This window comes from Tupaia chinensis, unplaced genomic scaffold (genome assembly GCF_000334495.1).
Source record: "Tupaia chinensis unplaced genomic scaffold, TupChi_1.0 Scaffold144511_1, whole genome shotgun sequence".
Classification (NCBI taxonomy): domain Eukaryota; kingdom Metazoa; phylum Chordata; class Mammalia; order Scandentia; family Tupaiidae; genus Tupaia; species Tupaia belangeri.
Window position 1 is genome coordinate 137952 of NW_006204370.1, and position 23874 is coordinate 161825.

Consider the following 23874-nt stretch of genomic DNA (forward strand, 5'->3'; position numbering starts at 1 on the left):
GACAACAAGGGGATGCATGGCAGCGCTCACAGTTTCCAGGCCATGGTGCTTTAGGACTATTAGGCAAGCAGTTGGCCTTACTCGTTATCTTTAAATACGTTGAAGAGGTAGAAGATGATGAAGAGAATTGTGCAATTACGCCATGTCTTAAAAATATTTTTCAGTTCCTGTCACCAACAAAAATGATTGAGTATCCCCCACTTTAAAAGAAACTCTGAGCAGCAGGATTATTATAAATGATTCTGTTTGCTATGGAGACATTTTCCCAGGGATAAAAAAGGTAGCAGTTCAAAGTTGGTGGGTAGCATATTAAAGAGAACTGGGCTACTTGAGTCAACACCTCGAAGTCTTGCTCAATTTTAAGGAGGCAGAACAGATGATGGCAAAATAAATGTTTAATTAATTCATGTGAGAGCTAATAAATCATTTCTAAGCCAAATGAATGATGCAGGACTATTGTGAAAACAAATTGGTTTGATACATTTCAGCATTTCAGGTGTTACCTATCTATTGGAGCTTTTTTTTTTTTTTTTTTTTTGGTTACGAGCACACCCTTCCCCCCACACATTCACATACATATATACACTTATAATACTGTTACCAAACACCAGAGATCATGTTCCTATGGCAACTACAGCCCATTTTATTGCAGTCATCTTTACACGAAATCAGTTTTAGAAATCTACGGTGATGAAAAGGAGTATCTGTTCACACTTACCCGAGTTAAGCTTTCTGTGCCACATGTAATGACATGTTCTTGCTATTGGCTAAGACTCTATTATGTGTCGAGAGTCATACACGCTTTAGAATTTGATTATTCAGTATTGTATTTCACATGAACGAAAGTTCTTAAACACAGGGGGTCACAAAGATGACTACTTTAAATTACTGTATGCCCAACTGCATCCTCTACATATTGAAGAAATGCTCTCAGTGTGGTAAAAATGCCTCAAATACCATGGGAAGCTTTGGGCCACTCTTGGGGGCAAATCTTGCTGCTTCTGTTTAAGTGGGTACTTTTCTTGTCTCCCTGCAAACTCTCTCCAGAAAAGAGATTTTATTTTGTCACTAAAGCACTAGAGGATCTTGGGGGTATGAGAAGTCTGTTGGAAATGCTATTCAGTGCATTCTTGTATTTAGTGGAGTAAGTGCAGTGCTGGCATCTGTTGGCTCTCACACTACTATTGACTGACTCCGTGACTGGAGAGTGTTACTTAACCTCTTTGGGTCTCAGTTTCTTTATATGAAAAATGAGGGCTTGAATTAGAAGCTGTAAAGTCTGACTGGCTCAAATAATCTGCGACCTTATAGTTAATGAAAGCAAGTAACTTGAACAATGTCCCGACCCTGGGGGACAGTCGAACAGGTTCCCTGGGGGAGGGAGTGAGAGATGGGACAAACACAGGCGAGCGCACACGTACACACACACACACAGAGTGGAGACAATATGAGGTACCAAATGAACTTAAAAAAATTAAAATACATGTTCATGTAATTTGTTGTTTTGTTTTTAAAAAGAAAAGGAAACTTCAGTCAGATGAGACAAAGCTAAGAGATTCTATTTTACATTGAGGAGCTTGTGACTGAATGGACGTTTATTTTGATTCTGCCTCTATGACCTCGTCCCTTAGTGAAATATACATGGTGAATCTGCAATTAGGAAAGAGCTTGGCAGACAAGGTAGATGGGGTCTGTCATTGCGCTGAGAGTCCCAATAAAGTTGAAGTTCTCTCTCACCCGATGTGGGAATGAACAGGAAAATGGGAAGAAAAAGTCACTGTTTAGGAGGTGCTTGATTCTCTCTACTGGCTCTCAAAAGGGCTTTAGATATTTTAGGATTCCCCTCTCGTCAAAAGCACAGAGCCACTCTTGTCCCCAGATGCCACTGGGTTTCCTGGCATATGAAGAGTGATGGATCCTTTCCTCATGATCTCAGGCCATTACTGCCTCTGTTAATCAGCCTGTCTCCCCTTGTTGCCCTTGTTACATGGTGTTGGCAGAGCAGGATTGAAATATCTCAGCTGCTGCTCCAGCTTTTGTTTTATATTGACAGAGGCCATATTTCCCCAGCCACAAGTTAGGAAAACACGGTGTGACAAGTATGAATTTACTTATGAGGACAGTGATACAGGTTGTTAGGAAGACAGGCTCTCCTGGAATGCCTCTGAGACCTGGATCAGGCTGGCAGCTTGTCATCATTTGTTTGGTAAAACGAGGTAGCCAGTGGCTTTTCCAGTTAGAATATATGTTTTTTTTTATATGATTTCTTGAGACCCCTGTGCCTTGATTCTTTCCTTTTCTTCTAGATGTACACAGAAATATACGTTTTGGCACGAGGCCGAGTCAAAGAATGATGAAGGTTTTCAATTCCCTCAAGCACCAAGGGCAAGGTGATACTGGTTTAGGATCATGTCCTCTCATCCAGGTCTTCCTTGCCTGACCCCCCACTCCCACCCCGGGGTGCCTCTAAAATGGCAGCTGCACAAGGGCAGGAAACATTGTCTGTTAATTCAGCTGCATTAACAGCATCTAGAATTGTGCCTGGTACATAGAGGTCACTTGGTATGTGTGGAATGAATACATGATATTATTTACTCAAAGACTGGACTAAACCAAGTTCTCTTCATAAATTTGTGGTAATATTAGAAGTAAGAACATTTGACAAGAGAAATCTGTGGTGAGGAAAGAAAGACAACTCCTATATCCTACTTACTTAGTTTCAATTTGGAATGAATTCCCTCTTTCCGGTATTCTGCTACATTAGCTCCTGAATGACAGATCTTTCAAATGCTCTTGTTTATTTCTTCAACCTAAACAGGGCAAGAGTCCTTGAGGAAGAATGTCGGATGTAGCTGGTGTGTGAAACCTGTTTCAATCCGATCTTTAGTCACCGTTGCCTTGTTTGGGGCTTTTTGTATGTCTGTATAATTCTATTTCCAGAAAAAAGACCACTTCTATTTAAAGTCATATCCGTACAATTTTATTTTCCATTTAAAAAATCCAATTCAGCTTCAAGTAACAATAATAGGGTTCCATTTATTTCGAATCACCAAAATCCCAATGTTATTTCAGTAATGTTATTCTCAGAAAGTCTTACTATTCCATACTCACAATTTTATGTTTTTCTAAATGAAAAAACAGTAATAAAAATGCATCTATTTGAAATTTCTAATGATTTGCACATACAATTGGACCAAAGTTTACTTTTACCATACCTTGGAAGAAAGAATTTGTTAAGCCAATTATTAAGGCAAAACAATTAGATTATGTAAAAGTCACTAAGCAACTTGGAAGCACACTAACAAATACATATGCAAACAACACACTCGTTTCCATACTTTAACATAGATTCTCTAAGGAACTACACTGGGCAACATTATTTATCTAATTTAAATGGCTATAAGAATGTCTCTTACATATGTCTGGTTCTCGTAGTACAATGAACTAAAAAACTGCATGTAATATGTTCAATTACCACAGCAACTCCAGAGATAGGGATCATGCCTCTTTTACAGATAGGAAAGCAGTTGCTCAAAGAGGTTAACAGACTAGTCCAAGGACACAGCACGTGGCAAAGCTGGCATGTAACCGAATGCAGGTCTTTAGATAATGGTCCGAAGCTCATTCCACTTCCACACAGATGCCTGCAGTAGTTTGAATGCAGTTTGAAATTTAGACTTTCATAAATCTTAGCAAGCAAGATTTCTTGTGTTCTCTCCATGTCAGTGAGTAGAGTCAAGAGGAGCTTTGCAATAAGATAAGGATAAAAGCAGCACTTTTCATGATCATTAAGCAGTGATGGTAATACACACTACTTATACCCAGAGAAGGTTTGAGAACATTCCCATCTATATTTTTGCAACTGAACCCTAAGTTTAGAAGAAATTTCGCAGATAATCCATCACTTACATCCCGAAGGAGGAGTACAGCCCACATGAGTGGCTTGCCTTATGACCAGGAATAGAAGAACAGTGAGCATGACTATGAACGTAGCTTCTTTTATTTGTTTCTTCCGGCAACAAATGGCGGATTACAAAAGAATGAAGAATTACATAGCTTTAGATTTCTCCACAAAAACTCTAGGAAACACGAGAGCAATGTTTTGAAGTAGAAAGAAAACTATTTTTAACCTAGGATTCTATACTTCCCTAAACTATCAATCAAGAAAATGGGTGAAATAAAGAGATGTTTAGATACATACAATTATGTTCTCATACTTTTTCAGGAGGCTACTGGAGGGTGTGTTATGCCAAGAGGAGAAAGTACATTAAGAGAGAGAAATAATGCAGCACAGGAAACAAGCCTACAGACACAGAGTAGCAGCAAATAGGATTCCCAAACATTGGTATAAGGGTGTCCAAGAGAGAGAAGGTAACTAGTCCAAATAGGACAATTTTGAAATTTGTGGCTAGGAGCAACACAGGGCTCATATTCATGGTGACTCTTCTGGGATGGGCATAATGAAATTCAGTGAATTGATGAAATCTACAATGCTTAGACTTTTTTTTTTAGTTTTTTTTTTTTTTTAATTTGCTGGAGGGCATATTTGCTCACTGGAGAGAGAGGTAGAGAGAGAGAAAGAGAAAGAACGTGAGAAAGCAAGCCGCCATGTCTGGGCCATACTGCGATCCTTTCTCCTCTATTTCTTCCTCCTTGTGGGATTTTGGGTAGGCACACATACTTCTAGCATGTTTTTCAAGGTGCTGGGTCTGGAACTCCAACAATGTAGTAAATCGTGTGGCATCCAGTTGTCTTAACCACACCACTGGCTAGCCCAATAAAGTACATTTTTTGGAGGGATTTTTTTCTTTTTTTTGCTATAAGGTGTGTATGCTTGCCAGAGAGACAGAGAGACAGAAAGTGAGAAATCACCACCCAAGGAGGATGGCCATGCCTCAATCCCTTCTCTTCCATTCTCTTCTTCAGATCTTGGGCACACATATGCACCCAGTATGAGTCCCAGCAAGCCTCTGGGTCCAGGACTTGAACCAGTCTACTACATGGGAGTCCAGCTATGTAACCATTACCCCATCTACTGGTCCCCCAATAAAGTACATTTCTAATATGGAAGTTTACACTGAAGCTTGGTGCTTTCTCATAGATTATATCTTAGAAAGGATCCTCTAATTCTGTTGATTGTAATGCAAAAGAAAATACAGGTCAATTGAAATAATATCTGTGTGAGTGTGTATGTATTTGTAAAGACTATTTTAAAAAGATTTATAAGCCAGTAACTGGTTGTTTCTGGGAAGAGAAATAATAGAATGAAAACTGTGTGAACGAATGATGATTATATACTTAGTAATTTTGTACTCTGTATCCTTTGGATCCTTTCAATTGCTTATTATATAGAGTTGTCTGAAAAGTGATAAGGCATTTTTGCATAAAAAACATAGAAAAATACATCACAACTTTTTTGATGACCCAATAAAAAAGTTAACATAATAAAATATGTCCTCCCTTCCCCCAAATCTCCAATTCAACACATGTGCAGTAAGTGCTCAACTCGATTGGTGAGGGGTGAACAGGAGTCTTCTGAAGGAGGAGATTCACTTTCCCTGTGCTTTTTCTTTCCCTCTAGTTAGCACAGAGGTCATCCGGAATGCTAGCTCAAAGGTATGATTTCAATATGTATTTCTACATTGTCTCCCCAAAGGTGATTCCAAAACATGTAAATACCAGCAAAGGATTGAGAAAATCTATTTTCCTGGCCCTCTAGGCTTACTTTTTAATTTCTTTTCATTATTATATGACTTGGAGATGAAATTACCATGCAATATTCAGAAATATGCTGTTTTTATTTGGGATTTTGGTATTCCATTTGGACAGACTGGGTTTTTCACAACCTGGTGGCCCATTGGCTTCTCTGCATGAAATCCTTGCTCATAGCCAGGCTTCATGAACTCTCTCTGTACACCTTAGAATCTTGTTGTTCCAGAACCAGCAGAATACTAATTGTCCCCATGTAATATTTGTAATGAAGAGCTGAATTACTCTGCATGACAGACAAAACAACTTGGCCACTGATGGCAGCCTCATAAGCATAGCAGGCATTTCTCATCCACTGTTGGATTGCTTAAAACATTCTAACACTGCACAAAAATTTCTGCTGCTGCCTGTGCCAGCAGCAAAAGCCCAAAAGTGTCTCAACAATGATGCAGTCCCAGGAGCAGTCCAGATGCCATTGTGAGAGCTGCTGTGGCGTCAGATTGAGGCTGCTAATGTTGCACAGCACCGTGGGTTATACACAGAGTGGTGTAGTGGAGACAATGTGGGTTTTAGGATCGCTTCATCTGGTTTGCATTTCAGTTCTACTTCTAACTTGCTTTCTCTGAACCTCAGTGTTTTATATATATATGTGTGTGTGTGTGTTATATGTATATGTGTGTATATATATTACACACACATATCTACATATAACACATATACATATAATATGTTATATGTTACTTCATACTGCATAACATATGCTATGAGGTCAACATGAGGATTAAATAAGACATGAGACATATGCAAAGCATCTGGCTCATGATAATTACTGAATTTACATGAAATGAAATGAGTTAGCCATATTAGATAAATTAATGTTTTGTAATATATGTAGAAAAGTACCTGGCTCATAATAAGCACTTTAAAAATGCCAGTAATGAGTCTTACTTTTTTGATACTGTAGTGGATAGTTTCACTGACTTGGACTTATTCTTTAATGATTCAAGCTAATAATATCAATATTGAAGTTCATCTACACACTGACTTTGATGAGGTTAAGGAGTGTGATACCTTCCTCAGACAATGTACAGCCTAATTGAGGGGATAAGACATAGACACCAAAGAGTTATTCAGCACTATAAATCACATTATCTGAATTAGTAAGGGAATGGGTCAGATCACAGAGGCTATGGAGACTCAAGGGAGGGGAGGAGAAGAGATGGGGAGAGACAGAAAGTGGGAGAGAGGGAAAACTGATTTGGGCAAGTTCAGAGCAGGAGATTTGCATTGCCCTTTGAAAGTCTTTGAAAGGAAAAGCTGAGAGATGGAGAAAAGGAGAGTGGTTCGTTCTCCATGGAAGAAAGAAATAGTAGGAAGACATGTTCTGGAGTCTTGAGTGAATAGTCAGAGGCAAGCAAATGTGCTCACTTTAATTTAGGACCAGTTGGGAAGAACTTTGAACACCTTCGAGACTAAGAAACCACCAAGGATGATGGTATTTCAGGCAAAATAAAATTCAGCATAGATCAACTGGCAGTCTTTAGTTTTGCCGGAAAGTTTGATAAATTATTCCATGTGAATCTTTCCAGATAATGAGAATCAGGCCAGCTGAGGACAAATGAGGTAAGGAATTGCTGGCATGAACCCGATCAGTGAACTCTGAATTACACTGAAATTACTAAGTATATAATCACCATTCGTTTACACAGTTTTCATTCTATGGAGACTGCCAAAGGGGCAAAAGTTCTTGTATTCAACTGAATTTCATAATGTTCTAGAATGTAACAAGAAAATTTAGAGACTATTTGGCTAAATCCCACCCAATGGAAGATTTTCCTTTTAAAAATATTAAAAGAAAATGGCACCTATTAATTCTCTACTTAGACATTTCTTGTATGACATTTTAAAAAGAGCAGTTCTTCTTCTCAAGCAGAGACTGAGACTTTATGAATCCTTTTGGGGGTAATAACCATACTGTCTAACACTTATTGAGTGGTAGTTATTATGTGTCATTGTGCTGAGTGCTTTACAAGCTTCACATCACTTAAATCTCAATCCTTACTTTCAAGTACATTTCTGTCATTATCCCTATTTAAAATGTAGCAAATGAGGCTTAGGGAAGTTAAGTTATCCACACAGGGTTATACACCCAGGAAGTGGTAGAGTAAAAATTCGAACCTGGGTGGTATCCCCTTACAATTTGAACTCTTAATCTATCTCAGTGGTATTCGATCGTTTCTCCTCAGACCCATGGAGGGATGTGTTGCCATCCATTAATAACAAGGGATTCTCATAATAGATGGAATACTGTGAGTGTGGAGATGTAGTTTGAAGAGATCACACTTATTCTTCAGAAACTCAGAATTTCTTCTTGGTTTCTTCTTCCCCTGCTATATTTGTCCATCTACACCCAAATATTTGATACCAATCCAGATATATTAGGCAACATCTGAGAAGAAAAGTTTAACATTTAGATGCTAACCAATATGGTTAATATATATGATTCTTTTTCAGGTAAAAAAGAACTCTGTGAAAAAAAAAAAATCCTCTATATTACAGGTCCCCAGACCCTGGATAGTAGTGGTCCATGACCTGTTAGGAACTGGGCTGTAAAGCAGGAGGTGAGCAGTGGATGAGCAAGCAAAGCTTCATCTGTACTTATAGCCATTCCCCATCACTCATATCATCACCTGAGCTCCCCTTCTCCTGTCAGATCAGTGGAGGCATTATATTCTTCTAGGAGCATGAATTCTATCTGTTCTGATATGTGCATGTGAGGGATCTAGATTACATGCTCCAAATGTCCAATGATCTGAGGTGGAGCTGAGTTCGTGATGCTAGCACTGAGGAGTGGCTGCGAATACAGCATTATGGTAAATTGTGTAATTATTTCATTATATATTAAAATGCAAAAATAATAGAATAAAGTGCACAATAAATGTAATCCACTTAAATCATCCCTAAGTCATTCTCCCCCACCTCCCAGGTCCATAGAAAAATTGTGCCTCATTAAATCAGTCCCTGGTGCCAAAATGTTGGGACTGCTGTTCTATATGATGAGTATGACTCCTACAAATAAACTAGCACCTCGCTATTTTATGGGATGAAATCATGGTGACATTGTTTCTTATTTCAACCTGTCTTTGCAAGCTAAACCCCATGATTTTGGGAATCATAGAATTGCATGATTTCCATGCCTTCATTTTCAAAAAGGAATTTCCGAAATTCAACCAGTGTAAGAAACTCACCACTCTGCCTATCCTACACTAATTAATTATGCTGCATCAAGAGGTTCTTTAGGTATAGTTTTAAAATCTATATCCTCTGTGTAGGATACGATCTGATGTGGAATAAAGAACAGTTGGATAATGTTTACTGAGCAGTTTCAAATCATTGTGAAATTTTTCATTAGGACAGTTCATAGCTTTTTCTTAGCCAAACTGCATAAAGTCAATTCCTTTGGAGTTTCTTTTTGAGTCAAGGAATTTAGGAAGAGCTGTGTGAGACATACATGCTTGTGGCCCTGATAAGACCGGTTAGCAACCCTCTGTTCTCTGTTCTTGCCCTTTACCTCTACCCAATCAGTCAGCTAAGGAAAATAGGACAAATGAAAGACCCCCACTAGGCCAACACTACTCTTGGAAATAGGCCAAAATTCATGGCCTCCCCATAAAAGTACAATAACATCATCTTCCTAAATAAAAATCAGTATGTAGTATTTTGGTTCCTCTTTGTAACTTTGCTCTAGGTATTATGTGCACCTGAATTTGTAGAGCTATAGATATAAAATACCTTTTTCTATATTTAATTTTTAAGACTAGTTATGCATTTTTTAAAATTAAATATGGTATGTGAGATTATATATATAGATATAGATATATCACCACTTGACCCTTAGCAAACAAAAGTAAAAGGGTGTGACTAAGCTATAATCTAATTAGAAGTTTGTGTTACACATTTCAAAATCTTATTTTGTATCATATGACTATTTTCTTCTTAAAAACAACAAATCATAGAAGAAAATTACAATGTACTTGTCACTAAGTCTTAGCTTTGCCTATGTGTTACGATCTTTTGAGAATCAATAAAATGTGAAAAAAAATTTAGTATGGAAGGGATGGAGGGGAAAGGGGAAAGAAAAAACAGGTAAAAGTATGCTTAATTGAATGAAAAATAAGAAGCTATTTGCTGATGATAATGTATATAGTAATATCCTTATCTTGACTGACATGCATGGTATTTGTGTTGGAAAAAGAAATGTATACTGTAAAGACAAGTGATAAAACATAAATTAAAATTTAAAAAATTTTAAAAAACAAACAAAACCAAATCATCCTAACTTTTGGTCAACTGTTAATCCTGCATTTTTCTTAATAAATCTCATTTTATACATCTGATATTTCTGTATCCAAGTATTTTCCTCAAGAAGATTTGCACAATTCTTATTGAAAGTCTTTTCATTGGCTTCTAATTCCACATTGTAAGGCTTAATCTTATGTTTCAAATGACAGCTATCTTACTCATATGTTTAATGTTATGGTTTCTATGACATAGAAGCCACTTACAAATATTTTAAATATCTCAAGGACATCCACATAAGTTATGCACAATTTCACTCATTATTAAAATACATTATACTGTCTAATTACTATATGGCTTTCCCCTTTGTGTTTTCCAAAGCCCAGGAATGAAAAGCAAATGTTCTTGTTTCCACAAGTTATTTTGGTATAGAAACTGAGGGATAGGTTACCTAAATAATTTCTGGTACTATCTCTTTTTTTCCCCATCATATCAATTACATTAGTTAAGTTATTTCTTTTTCTTTTTTTTGGAGAATTTTTTGCTATAGGGCGCGTGCTCTCGCAGAGAGACAGAAAGAGACAGAGAGACAGAAAGTGAGAAATCACCCCCCCGGGGGGGGGATAGCCATGCCGCAATCCCTTCTCTTCCATTCTCCTCTCGGGATCTTGGGCACATATGCACACGCGCCTGGTGTGAGTTTAAGCCACTGGGTCTAGGACTTGAACCACCAACTACATGGGAGTTCAGCAACATAGCCATTACGCTAACTACTGGTTAAGTTATTTCTTAAGTCAGTTGCCACTTAGTTTTCATCTCTAGGATTTATCATTTTCAGGCTGTTTTACATCAGGAAGTCATATTTTTTGCCCTGAGTTAACTAAGTCTTACTTTGATTGTGCATAATTAAAATTCCAAACCTTACCTTTCTCTTGACATGGATAGATAACCTCACACTCAGTGGAAAGATTTTCCATTAGGTTATTTCTGTGGAGTTCTTTGAAAAAAAATCTGTTTCTCACTAGATTTCCTCCTAAGATGAAATGCAAATCCTCTTTTATAGAGTGTACCTACAGTGTCTTTACAGAAAAAGGATACTAGTTCATACTGGCAAATCAGACATTGAGACCTAGAGCCTTTCTTTAAAAACCTTAGAACACTTTTTTTTTTTGGAGAGGTTTTTTCACTATAGGATGCGTGTGCTCGCCAGACAGACAGAGAGAGACATAGAGACAGAAAGCGAGAAATCACCACCTGGGGAGATGGTCACGCCACGATCCCTTCTCCTCCATTCTCCTCTCGGGATCTTGGGCATGCATGCACACGCGCCTGGCATGAGTTTTAAGCCACCAGGTCCGGGATGCGAACCACGGTCGACTACGTGGGAGTCCAGCGACATAGCCATTGCGCTAACTGCTGGTTCCCAAAAACCCTAGAACACTTCTCTAGTGCTAACTATTAGTCTAAACCTGTGATGAAGGGAAGGAATTTAAATTTGACCATAGAAACAGTTACAGAAAGCATGTAAAAGCATTCTTAAATTATGTCTAGAACATGTCACATTATGTTGTTTTCTTAAAAACAAATAACACAGATATACATTTCAAACAATAACCAACAAAGGGGGGAACATTGTCCTAAAAATCTGAAAATGTGGTCCAGCCAGTGGCACGGCAGAGACACAATGCTCTGTGAGGCTGGACCCAGATCAATGGGCTCTGGGCCCATGTCCTGGAGCCTCCTTGTGCTCACCAGGTGCATGTGTGTGTGCACTGTCCCACCGGGTCTGGGACTCGAACCACAGTTGACTACTTGAGAGTCCAGTAACATAGCCTTTATGCTAACTGCTGATCCTGTATTTGTAGAATTTTAATTTTGAAAAATATTCTAGTTAGCAAAACACCTGCTGACAAAAATCACAATCTCACAGGAGATGATCAGAAATTAGGGGGTAAAAAAAAAAAAAAAGAAATTAGGAGGTGAAAAATGTATACATGTTGGAATAGTCACTTGGCAAGCTAAGCGACATATGTGATTGAATGTATAAGAGAAATTTAAATAACAATATATATATAAAAGAAATGAAGAGAAATTAATAAAATGTCACTGAATAAATATTCTTAAAAGTCATATTATGTAAATTGTTTTTAAAAACTTTTAGAAATTTCTGTATTATCTCGCTGTATAACAAATTATTATTATAAAGTTAGACTTAGTGGTTTAAAACAATTGTCATTTATTATTTCATAGTTTCTGTAGGTCATAAATCCAGGAGAAGTTTAGTTTGGTGATTCTAGTTTAGGGTCTCTCAAGAAGTTGCAATCAAGGGAACCAGCAGTTAGCGTAATGGCTATGTCGCTGGACTCCCACGTAGTGGACCGTGGTTTGCGTCCCGGACCCGATGGCTTAAAACTCATGCCGGGCGCATGTGTGTGCATGCCCAAGATCCCAAGAGGAGAATGGAGGAGAGGGGATTGCGGCGTGACCATCCCCCCTGGGGGGTGATTTCTCGCTTTCTGTCTCTAATGTCTCTCTCTGTCTGGCGAGCGCACGCGCCCTATAGCAAAAATCTCTCAAAAAAAAAAAAAAAGAAGTTGCAATCAAGATGTTATCTAAAGTTGTAGTCACCTGAAAACTTTCTTGGGGCTGGAGGATTTGCTTTCTAGGTCATTAATGTGGCTACTGGCCAGCAGTCTCAGTTTCTTTCTCTGTGAGCCTCTCCAAAGAGTTGCTTGCGTGTATACAATATGCTGGTTGTATCCCCCAGAGTCAATGATCTGAGGGAGAGTGAGAAGAAAGCCACATACTTTTATGTCCTGATTTTGGAGGTCATACACTTTCACTGTCACCCATTTTATGAGTGAGTTACTAAGTTCAGCCCAAGCTGAAGTTACTGAGTTACCACGTTACTTAAGAAGAGGAGAATTGGACTTCACCTTTTTGAAAGAAGTATCAAATAATTTGTGGACTTATCTAAAAAGCATCACAGTTTCCAACACAAACTGGATTTACTGCTTTAAGAACATGATCTGACCTTCTGGTTTGCCACATAAATCCAGGAAGCATGGCAGATTCTTAGGCAGAGTCTCCTTTAAGTTCTAAGTCAAGCAAACAATATCTATTTAGTAATTTTAAGAAATTAGTCCTTTCTGGCTTAAAGTTAAATGTCTTTTGCACTTGCTGTTCTTTTTGTTTAATTTTTATAAGCCTTAGTAAAATGCTTGTGTAAATGCTAAGAATTTAAACACATTATTAAGATGCATAAAGGTATATGTTTGAGGCGGACTGAGCTGCTACCATCTATCCTCACACTGAGGTGGTAGAAAAGACCCCTTTGCCTGTCTTACTGTCTAGACCTGCCAGTGTGGTCCAGAAAGTGATGAATGTTGTTGCCATATTCTTTGATTTATGGCAACTGAAATGATCATTAAGTTGTTTAAGGGAAATGAACCAAAATTTTGCCACAGAAATATAAAGCCACATTATTCCAATACCATTGCTGGCTAAATCACATTGAAGGATTGTTTTTTTTTCTATCTAACACTATCTTGTAAAAAACTTTTTATGTATCTTCAGTCTTCACGTTTATCACTTTAATGGTTCTGAAATGGTCCCATTATGGATTATACAACCATTCCATAATTGTTAGCTATTTGTATTGTTTCTGATATTTCCTTCCACTTTCACAAATAATGTTGCTATAAACATCTCTGTATGATTAGCTTTCTTTTTCCAACATTTCAATCTTTTCTTGGGGCAAAGTTTCCCAAACTGGACTATGCAGTTGAAAGATATACAACTTTTTTTTTAAAAACCTTTTTATTATAGAAAGTTTTATAAATAGATAAAGTAGAAAGAATAATGAACATGATTTACCCATTCTTCCAACCTGAAAAATGATCAACTCATGTTTATTCTTTTCATCTACACTTCCACCTGCTTTTTCCTCATGTTATCTTGCAAATTGGATTTTTTTGGGAAACACAGGGTGCCATAGGGTGCATACATTTTCCAGAGAGAGAGAGAGGGGAAAAGTGAGAAATCACCTCCCAAAGGGATTGCCACACTGTAATTCCTTTTCTTCTATTTTCCTTCTGGAATTTTGGCATGCACACATATGCCACCAGTGTGATTTTCAAGCCACCAGGTCTGGAACTCAAACTGTGGTCAGCCATATGGGAATCTAGCACCTTAACTACCATATCATCTGCTGGTCCAAATTGTATTATTTTGAAGCAAATTGAAGACATTTTTAATTTCAGACATGACAATATTTTGTAATCAGTATTGATTATTTTATTGTTTTCCAGAAATTCAGATGAATTTTCAAACTTAAAATCCAAATATGATGATACCAAAAAATGAAACATAAAAGAAAAAAATTGATTAGTTAGACTTCATAAGAATTAAAAATTTTTCTCTGTGAAAGACTCTGTTTAAGAGAATGAAAAGGAAAAAATTACATACTGGAAGAAAATATTTACAAATCATGTACCTACTAGAAGAGATCCTATTCTGCCATGATTTGAATGTGTCACCTCCAAATCTATGTAATGGATATTGAGAGTATGCAGACTTAGATTATAACATTTAAAGGTGTGGCCTTCAGGAAGTAATTAGAAATTAAGACGAGGATCCTATTTAAAACCTGATGGATTTATTTTATTTTATTTTTTAATTATTTTTTATACATTCAGTTGCTATACATTATTTAGCTTGTAAAGAGAATTTACCCAACATGAAATACACCTCAGACCAATCCAGTTGAGAGACTCCCAATGGGTTTTTAAGGAGAGGGATGTACGGGACCATCAGTTAGCGTAATGGCTATGTCGCTGGACTCCCACGTAGTCGACCGCGGTTCGAGTCCCAGACCTGGTGGCTTAAAATCACGCCGGGTGCGTGTGCATGCGTGCCCAAGATCCTAAGAGGAGAATGGAGGAGAAGGGATTGTGGCATGGCCATCCCCACCGTCCCCCGGGGGGTGATTTCTCGCTTTCTATCTCTCTGTCTTTCTGGCGAGTGCATGTGCCCTGTGGGAAAAATCTCTCAAAAAGAAGAAAAAAAAAAAAAAAAAAAAAGGAGAGGGATGTGCTCTGCCCTCTGCCCTGAGAGCTCCTTTCCTCACTACATTATGAGACACAAGAAAACTCCTTAGATGCTGGCGCTGTGCTCTTGGACTTCTTAGCATCCCAAACTGTAAGCTAAATGATCGTCTATTCTAAATTAACCAGACTCAGATATTTCTATTAGCAACAGAACAGTCAAAAACATACATATAAACATATATAAAGAACTCTCGGAACTCAGAGCTAAAACACATATAACAATTCAACTAGAAAATGTGCAAAAGACGTAGACATTGCACTGAAGAGAATATACAGATGGAAAATAGGCCATGCAAAGATGCTCAGCTTACTAGCTATCAGAAGATTGCAAATTAAAACACAATGATCTACTAGTGTGTAACTATTAGAATAGCTAAAATAACAACAAAAAAGGAGAAAGAGTGCCAATGCTAAATGTTTTGAGGATGTGGAGAAATGGAATCTCTTATTCACTGCTGTTGAGAATGTAAAATGGTGTGTAGGCACTCTGAAAAAATAGTTCACCAGTTAAGAGAACAAAATGATACACTTACTACACAACCCAGTAATCACACTCCCAGGCATTTATCTCAGAGGAAAGAAAATTAAGACCACTCAAAAATATGCTTATAGCAGTTACATTTGTAATAACAAAAAGACTGGAGACAAACTAAATCTCCTTCACTGGGAGAATGATGAAATAAAATGTTGTACATTCATAACATGGAATATTATTAAGCAACAAAGAGGGATGAACTATTTTACTGAGATAACTTGGATAGTTCTTAAGGTCACTATGCCGAGTGAGAAAAAAAAAATGTCAAATGATTATTTACTGTCTGATTCCATTTATGTAACATTTTTGAAATGACAAAAAGGGTTCCATGAGGGAAATTTTTGTGGGGATAGAATAGTTTTGTGTCTCAACTGTCATGGTTCCAGGATTGTCCCCTTTATGTATGTGATAAAATGGCATAAAGTTATCTACACATACACATTTTACTAATGACAACTTCTGGGGTTTGATGTCATATTCTAATTCCAAAAGAGGTAGTCATTAGAGGAAACTGGATAAAGGGTACATGGAATGTTTCTGTATAATCTTTCAATTTCCAGTGAGTCTATAAATATTTCAAAATTCAAAGTTAAATACTCAAATATGGATTTTCCATTTATCTTTGAGCTCGGTAAGGATTAAACTGGAGCATAGAGATCTCAGTACTGAGGATCGCTCTCACTGTGGAGAAGCCTGCGTAACAGCCATCTCTTCAGATTTGCTTACGACTTTTCTGAAGCTCATCCTGCGGCAGAAGGTGGAGGATATTGCTTCATGTTGAACTGACTTAAGGAACACTTGGCAGGTCTGACAGATCTTCCTATTAAGACAGGGGCTTTCCAGAACCTTTTTTTGAGTAGATATGTCTGAAATAATAAAGAGTGGCTCTTTTCTTTGCCCAAAGTCATTTTCTTTGGGAAGAAGGACCCTGAGGGAAGTACTTCTACCTGTTCATATTTATTAGAGACTTTGAAAGACACTGCGAGTTTAGTTTCGTAAAAAGTTTTAAGCTATACATGTGGGTGCTTAGACTATCAAACCAGACACAGATACGTGAGTATGAGAAACCTACAAACATGAGTAGCAGGTCCACATACATTAAAAAATGTTTAGGCAGTCTTATGAAGATGGCAACTTGGTTAAGAGGAAATTTGTATATGTGTATGTGCACACAGAAGTACATTAACACACACGCTACACATATGCACACACACATATGACTATATATATCAGGAGACTTTGTGTAGTTTGCCTTCCACAGAAATTGTCCGAGTAAAGGGTGAGGTAACAGTAATCAACAGTAAGGATTAAACTGGATCAAATCCAGCATACTCCTGTCAGACTTCATGTTCATTTTATGGTATTTTTCTGTTGATGACTTTTTTGAGATTCTGGACTCCTTTTGGTGATATAACACTTTCTTGTTTCAACGTCTATCTTGGTTATTCTTTCTCAGCCTCATTTTCAGGCTGCTTTTCTCATAGCTTACATTATGACAGCCTGGTCCTAATCCTTCTTCTCTGTTTACTTGGTCTCTCTAAAGAGTCGTATTTGTGATTACCATGCCCGTTAGTATGCTATTGATCTTCAAGTCTGTATTTCTGACCTCAACACTCTTACATTCAAAAGTCATATAACCAATGGCTTATAGAATCTTTTCACCAGAATGTCCTATGAGCATCTTAAATTTCCCACATTGAAAGCACAACTTATCTTTTTATTCCCTACACTGATTAACATATTTCAAAGAATCTAAGTTAGAAATAATGGTATCCTGCCTTTACTCTCACTATCACTCCATCTCATTGATCTCAATTTCTTTTCTGTCCTATCTCTGGAAGTTTCTCCAGTCTGCCATCCTCTACCATGCCCATTGTCATTGCTCAGAGTTTAAGCCATTTATTTTAATTTCTTGTTTGGTCTGTTTCAATAATCTCTCTCTTTCTTTTAGAGATTTTTGCTAGAAGGTGCATGCACTTGTGAGAGAGAGAGAGAGAAAGTAAGAGAAAGTCAGAAATCCGCCCCCCCCCCCCCCCCCCGGGATGGCTATGCTTCATGATGGTCTCCTCCATTTTCCTCTTGAAATTTTGGGCATGCAGGCGCACACGCTGGTGTGGGTTGCAAGCTGCTGGCTCTGGGACTTGAACCGTGGTCAGCTACATGGGATTACAATGACATAACCATTACATTATCTGCTGGTCCCTCAATGATCTCTTGATACTCTTCTTGCCTTCAGCCTTATAACTTTCCCAACATATCTTCCACACTTTTGCTCATGATTTTTCTAATGTCCTCCTGTCAAAAAATGCATCAGTGATTTCTCATTATTGATGAGACAAATTCCCTCTCTAGTCTCCCTCTTTCCGCCCATCAATAAGCACCTCTCTTCAGTCATGCTTATAAACAGTTTGTCTAGAGCAGAATTTTTCATGAGTATGAACCTGTTTTTGCTCCTACAAGTCTCTCTGCTTAGAATGTACCCCCTTCTCTGCCTGCAGAATGTCTGGTCTAAGACTCAGATTGACACCTACTGTGTGCAGTTGTGTTTTTTCCCCCCACACTTGGCTACTTTCTCCACTGTGCTCCCCTATAGAAGCTTCTACTGTCTTATCTATATAAATTTAGCTACAAATGTGTCTTTCTTTACTGAACTATGACATTCTTGAGATAAAGACTAATATCCACTCCCTCTTTGACTCTCCAGAACCCAGCACAGTGCCTAGTGCATTGTTAGAACCCAATAATCACTGGTAACATTCATGGAGTGGTTACTATGTACCATGTATTGTTCTGAGCCTTCTGCACACCCTCTCATTGAATCCTCACAACTCTATGAAATAGGTTCCATTGTGTCCCCAAGCTATAGACGAGGAAATATTATTTAAGTTATAATTAAATGTAGTTAAATGCGCTTGATGAATAGTTACTGAATGAAAGATAAGAAAAGGATGAATGCCCAACTACTCAGTCCTCTCCTGATAAGACTCTGAAATAGCCATCTGAATTTAGTTCATTTCAGGAAGACCGCCAGCTCCATATGTCATCCTGGCATAGACTGTTGAATTTCATGATCTGGGGAAGGACTGCAACCTCTTTCCCATTATTGCAGTCTCTCTTCTAACTCTAAAGTATGCTCCTTGACATATGCCAGTAATATGCCACCAAATAATTTTCATGTAAGAACTTAGATCTTGTGACCTGATTGATAGGCTTCCCCCTATATCCCGAGATGGAAAGTTGTAATTTTTAAGTTCCTTTTTCTTTTTTTACTAATAAAAAATTTGTATTTACTTAGAAGTATTCAGAATGTCAACAAAACAGCTGCAACTTACAAAATTTTTCAAGTACAGAGTGGTAGTCTAAAGCCAAAGACAGAGATAAATACAAAGGTCTTGCTTTCCTTCTGATATAGCATCTTTACAAACAATTCTGATGACTTTCTTGTCTTTAAATACCACACTGGGGACATATTTGTTTCTAAAAGAATGAGCTCTAAAGATTGGAAAGACATGGGTTTGAAAAATCCCAGTTCTGCCACTTCCTCAGCAGATGATTTGGATGGATTACATAACTCTTTGGCTTCAATTTCTTCAACAGATCAACAAATATGTGTCAACCATCCATAACATGCTAGTATAGTGTCAGGCCTTATTTAGGCAGGGATATTATGTATGTGTAGGAAAAGGTTGTAAGGGTATGTATGGACAGAGCATGCTAGAATGTAGAATGCACTTGATAGCCAAGATTTATTTTTTTTTCTATTGCACAATGCAAGGATTAAAAGTGGTCATAATAATAAAAGTAACTCAGACTCTACCCTAAATCAATTCTAATCAATTCTCAGTTTGCAAATTTAGAAGTATTAAAATTAGTTTTGTAAAAACAATGCCTAAAGACAATCGTCTAAACTTACATGTATAAACATGTAAATATGTACCTCAAAAGCTTAAAAATTAGTAAGTACACTTTGAACTTCTATTCTTTTAAAAGTTGAAACTTGATTTGTCTGGTACTTGTGAAAATAAGAGGTAAAACATAATAATTGTTATGTATATATGCATAGTGTTTTCTAAATGAGAAATAAAAAACTATAAGGAAAAAAAAAAAAACCAAGGAGCAACAACAATAATATAACGAGTGCTGCTTAGTTTATTCCATGTTTCAAACATTCTCATTCTTTCTGATGCCAGCCCCATTGTTTAATGCTCCTGCAAGTCCCTCTGTTTGGTATTTGTTGGGTGTTAGTTGTTACTTTTGCTAGGTTGCTTCATGTTAGTTGTTCTTTCTGTTGCTCTGACTTCTCTCATTTGGAGAAATGGTTCCTTTTTATTAAACACTGTATGTCTTCACTACCAGTTTCTACAAGAAAATTGGACTGGCTCCAAGGGCTATTGGGCAAAACAGCCAGATCCCACATAGCCAACTGCGTGGTTCAAGTTCTGGACTAAGTGGCTTGAGAATCATGCTGGGAGCGTGTGCGTGTGTGCTCCAAATCCCTAAAGAATGGAGAAATGGAGGAGAAGGGATTGAAGCATGACCATCGTCCTTTGGAGTGTTTCCTCACTTTTCCTCTCTTTCTCTGTCTCTCTTTGGAGAGTGCATGTGCCCTATAGCAAAGTAAAAAATAAATAAAGCTTGGGATTTTTCTCAATATTATTAATTGTTCCTTAGTTTTAAATATCTCATGCTTCAAAGAAGATTCTGAAGTTTACATACATAAAAAAGTTACTGCATAATTTGAGTGATTACTTACTGCTTTCAACCCGAGCATACACACAAAAAATGAATTTATGATTTTTCTTTAATACTCATTGGTATGACTGCCTTTGTTTCTTCTCACACTACATGTTTGTGTACGAGCGCACGCGCGTGCACACACACACGTACACAAACTTAAAAGAGTAGAATTTATTTTACTGTTTCTGGTGCCACACACAAAATTAATTTATCCTTATCTATTTTAATGAATTAGTAGCTTAAAAAGTCTTTGTATTATTCCTTTGCTTGTATTTCACATATATAATTAGGTGATAATTGCAGTTTAAAAAAATTACTATGAATGTTATTATCTACATTGCCTATAAAATATCCTGGAGTACAAATCTAAAATTACCACTTTGACTTTCTTAAACTGCTTGGTAAGGTGTTATATTAATTCTTACCATAAAAAATATTCCTTTATCATATAAAAAGCACTTCTAAAATGCTCTGATAATGAAGGCATGATAGTAGAAATATAATACTGTTAACCTGGCAATTCATCACCCAAAAAACAATTTTCCCAGATGATGTATTGCCAAGACTCATGCTGCTGGATGTGCATAAAGAAGAGCCCACATATTGTTCTGCAACCATAATCTAGTATTACTAAACAATAAAAAGACAGCTGTACAAACAGCCTTTGTACTGAGTATAATAATTTAAATTATTTAAAATATCCTTAAATAACTTTCAAAACTTATTTTTATTTAAGCAGTTTTGAGACTGCTGTCCTTCTTCAAACTATTTATGTAGTAATTCTTACTAAAGATTAATTTGAATTCATTCCAGTTTTCATTTTTCTAACTCATTGCATTCAAATTAGCCCACAAAAAGCCCCTTAGCACTACCCAAAGTTGTAAACCAGTATTCTTAGAAGCCCACATAAATCAATCCTTCACTGCCAGAGAAGGGCAGAATTTCAGAACAAGCACAGTCTTCCTGAAGAGGATGGTGTTTAGCAGCCACTCCCATCACTCCTGTGCGTGTAGGCTGAATGCTTGTCAGAGCAACCTGAGTAATGGCTGGGTTTCATACGTAGGATTAGGTAATGTTCTTCAATGGAATAAATTTATGTTTGATATTTTTTCATCCCCCCAAACATAAAAGCTGTAAACAGCCACAACCCTTTGAAAATGGAATGGCCTCCTGTGACCCGCAGGCTGAAATGTAAGAGTTTTCTGTCGCTGATTCATTCCCATTCCCATGGAAACAGTCACCAGGAATGATTCTGCTGTCATTATTTTCAAGCACTTACTCTGGTCCCGATGATCTGGTGCTGTGTCCATGGGAGTCAGAAGGGAAAGTAGCATCAGTCTTGTAGAATGAGCTACAAAAGCTGTCAATGGATAGGCTGAAAGTCAGATACTTCTTAAGAAATCTGTCTTTTAAAAAAGATAGTTGGATGTGTTTTTAATTACAAATAGGCTAATTTCCAGAACAATTTCGGAAAGATTAAATAGATAGGGATATTTTATCTGGAGAAAAGATACAATCAAATGAAAAATTGCAAATATTATCTGGGAAAATATTTAGGCAGACTAGAACTGGAAGACTACAGTGGAAACGTTGTGATCGTTTAAACTTTTTATTATAGAAATTTTTAAACAGAAAAATAGGAATAATACAGTGAATCCTGAACTTCAACACTTATTAACACTCATGATCAATCTTGTTTCATTCATGCTCCCAATACTCACCATATTATTTTTTTATTAAGTTTTTTTGTTTGTTTTTACCATAGGGCACATGAGCTTGCCAAAGAGAGACAGAGAGAGGCAGAGAGAGGGAAAGTGAGAAATCATCCCCCAAGGAGGATGGTCACACTGTGATCCCTTCTCCTCTAGTCTCTCTTGGGATTTCAGGCATGCATGCACATATACTCTTCGTGATTTTTAAGCCTACGGGTTTGGGACTCAAACCTCAGTTGGCTATGTGGGAGTCCAGCGCCTGAACCACTACACTACCTGCTGGTCCTGCCATCATATTATTTTGAAGCAAATTCCAAACATTATATGATTTAATTTATAATTATTTAGTATTTTTTTTAATTATTTAGTATTTTTTTTGGGGGGGGAGTAGAGGGTTGTTTTTTTTTTGTTTGTTTTTGTTTTTGTTTTTTTTTTTTAAATTTTGCTATAGGGCGTGTGTGCTTGCCAGACAGAGAGAAACAGAGAGACAGAAATCAAGAAATCATCTCCCCGGGGGGATGGCCATGCCACAATCCCTTCTCCATTCTCTTCCTGGGATCTTGGGTGTGCATGTACACACACCCGGCATGAGTTTCAAGCCACAGGGTCCAGGACTTGAACCGTGGTTGGACTACATGGGAGTCCAGTGACATAGCCATTACGCTAACTGTTGGCCCCTATAATTATTTAGTATTTATATTTACAATATAAGAATACTTTTAAAACTATAAACGTAATATCATTTCATGTCTTTATATTTTAACAATAATTTAAGATATCATAAAATAGTTTCAAAATGCCTCTTTTTTCCTCCTTTTTCTTTTTATAGTTCGCTGTCAGAATTGAGGCAAGATTCTGTATGGTATTTGATTAGTAAATCCCTTATGTTTTTTCTAATCTATAACTTCCTCCTTCTTTTATTTTCCCTTTGACATTAATTTTTTTATGAAAGACATCAGATCTCTTGTGGAGTACACTGTATTCACTGTATTTGATTGCTTCCATGGTGTCATTTTCCATGTTCTACTGTCTCCTGTGTATCTTTAAGCTGAACTTTAGATCTAGAGACCTGAGCATATATAGGCTTGCTATTCTGACAAGATTTCATGAAGTAGATAGAAAATAGAAGTGAGCCTTTTAATATAAATGTTAGCAGAGATTGCTGAGCATTACCTAGATCCATTATTTCACTGGGTATCTGAACTAAGTCACTGTATCATCTATTCGAAAAATTAATGAAGAATTGTTTTAAAAAAGGAAAACAATGTAGTAAGGCCTTATTATAATGTGATAAATGGATTCTAAAATATCAAATATATTAACCCACCAGAACAAACCTGTGGAATTTGCCCACCTGATTTTCTGTAGGTTCAGTAAAGGTCATCTAAACCCGGCCTGGTCCTAAATGTGGTTTGGTGCCATCTGGTGGTACATGCCACCTCTAAACACTAACGAGGGTGTTCTGGGCCAGCTTGACTGGGACTTCAGGATACAGACAATGAAGGAGCCAGTGCCCATTTTGTTAATCCAACATAGAAAAACTGGGCTATGAAAATACTGGAGACAAAAGGACACACACTTAAAACTTTTTATCTCTCAAGAAGAAATTCCCTGCCACCCCTCAGCAGACTCTCCCTCTCTTCAATTTTCTATCATCCCCCTACTTCCAGAATATAAAAACTCTTGTTTTACAATGGGAACTTGGCTGAGGAGTGTAGTTTCCTAATGGCATTGTAGTCAAGTTTGTATTGTTGCAAGAATAATCTTATTATAC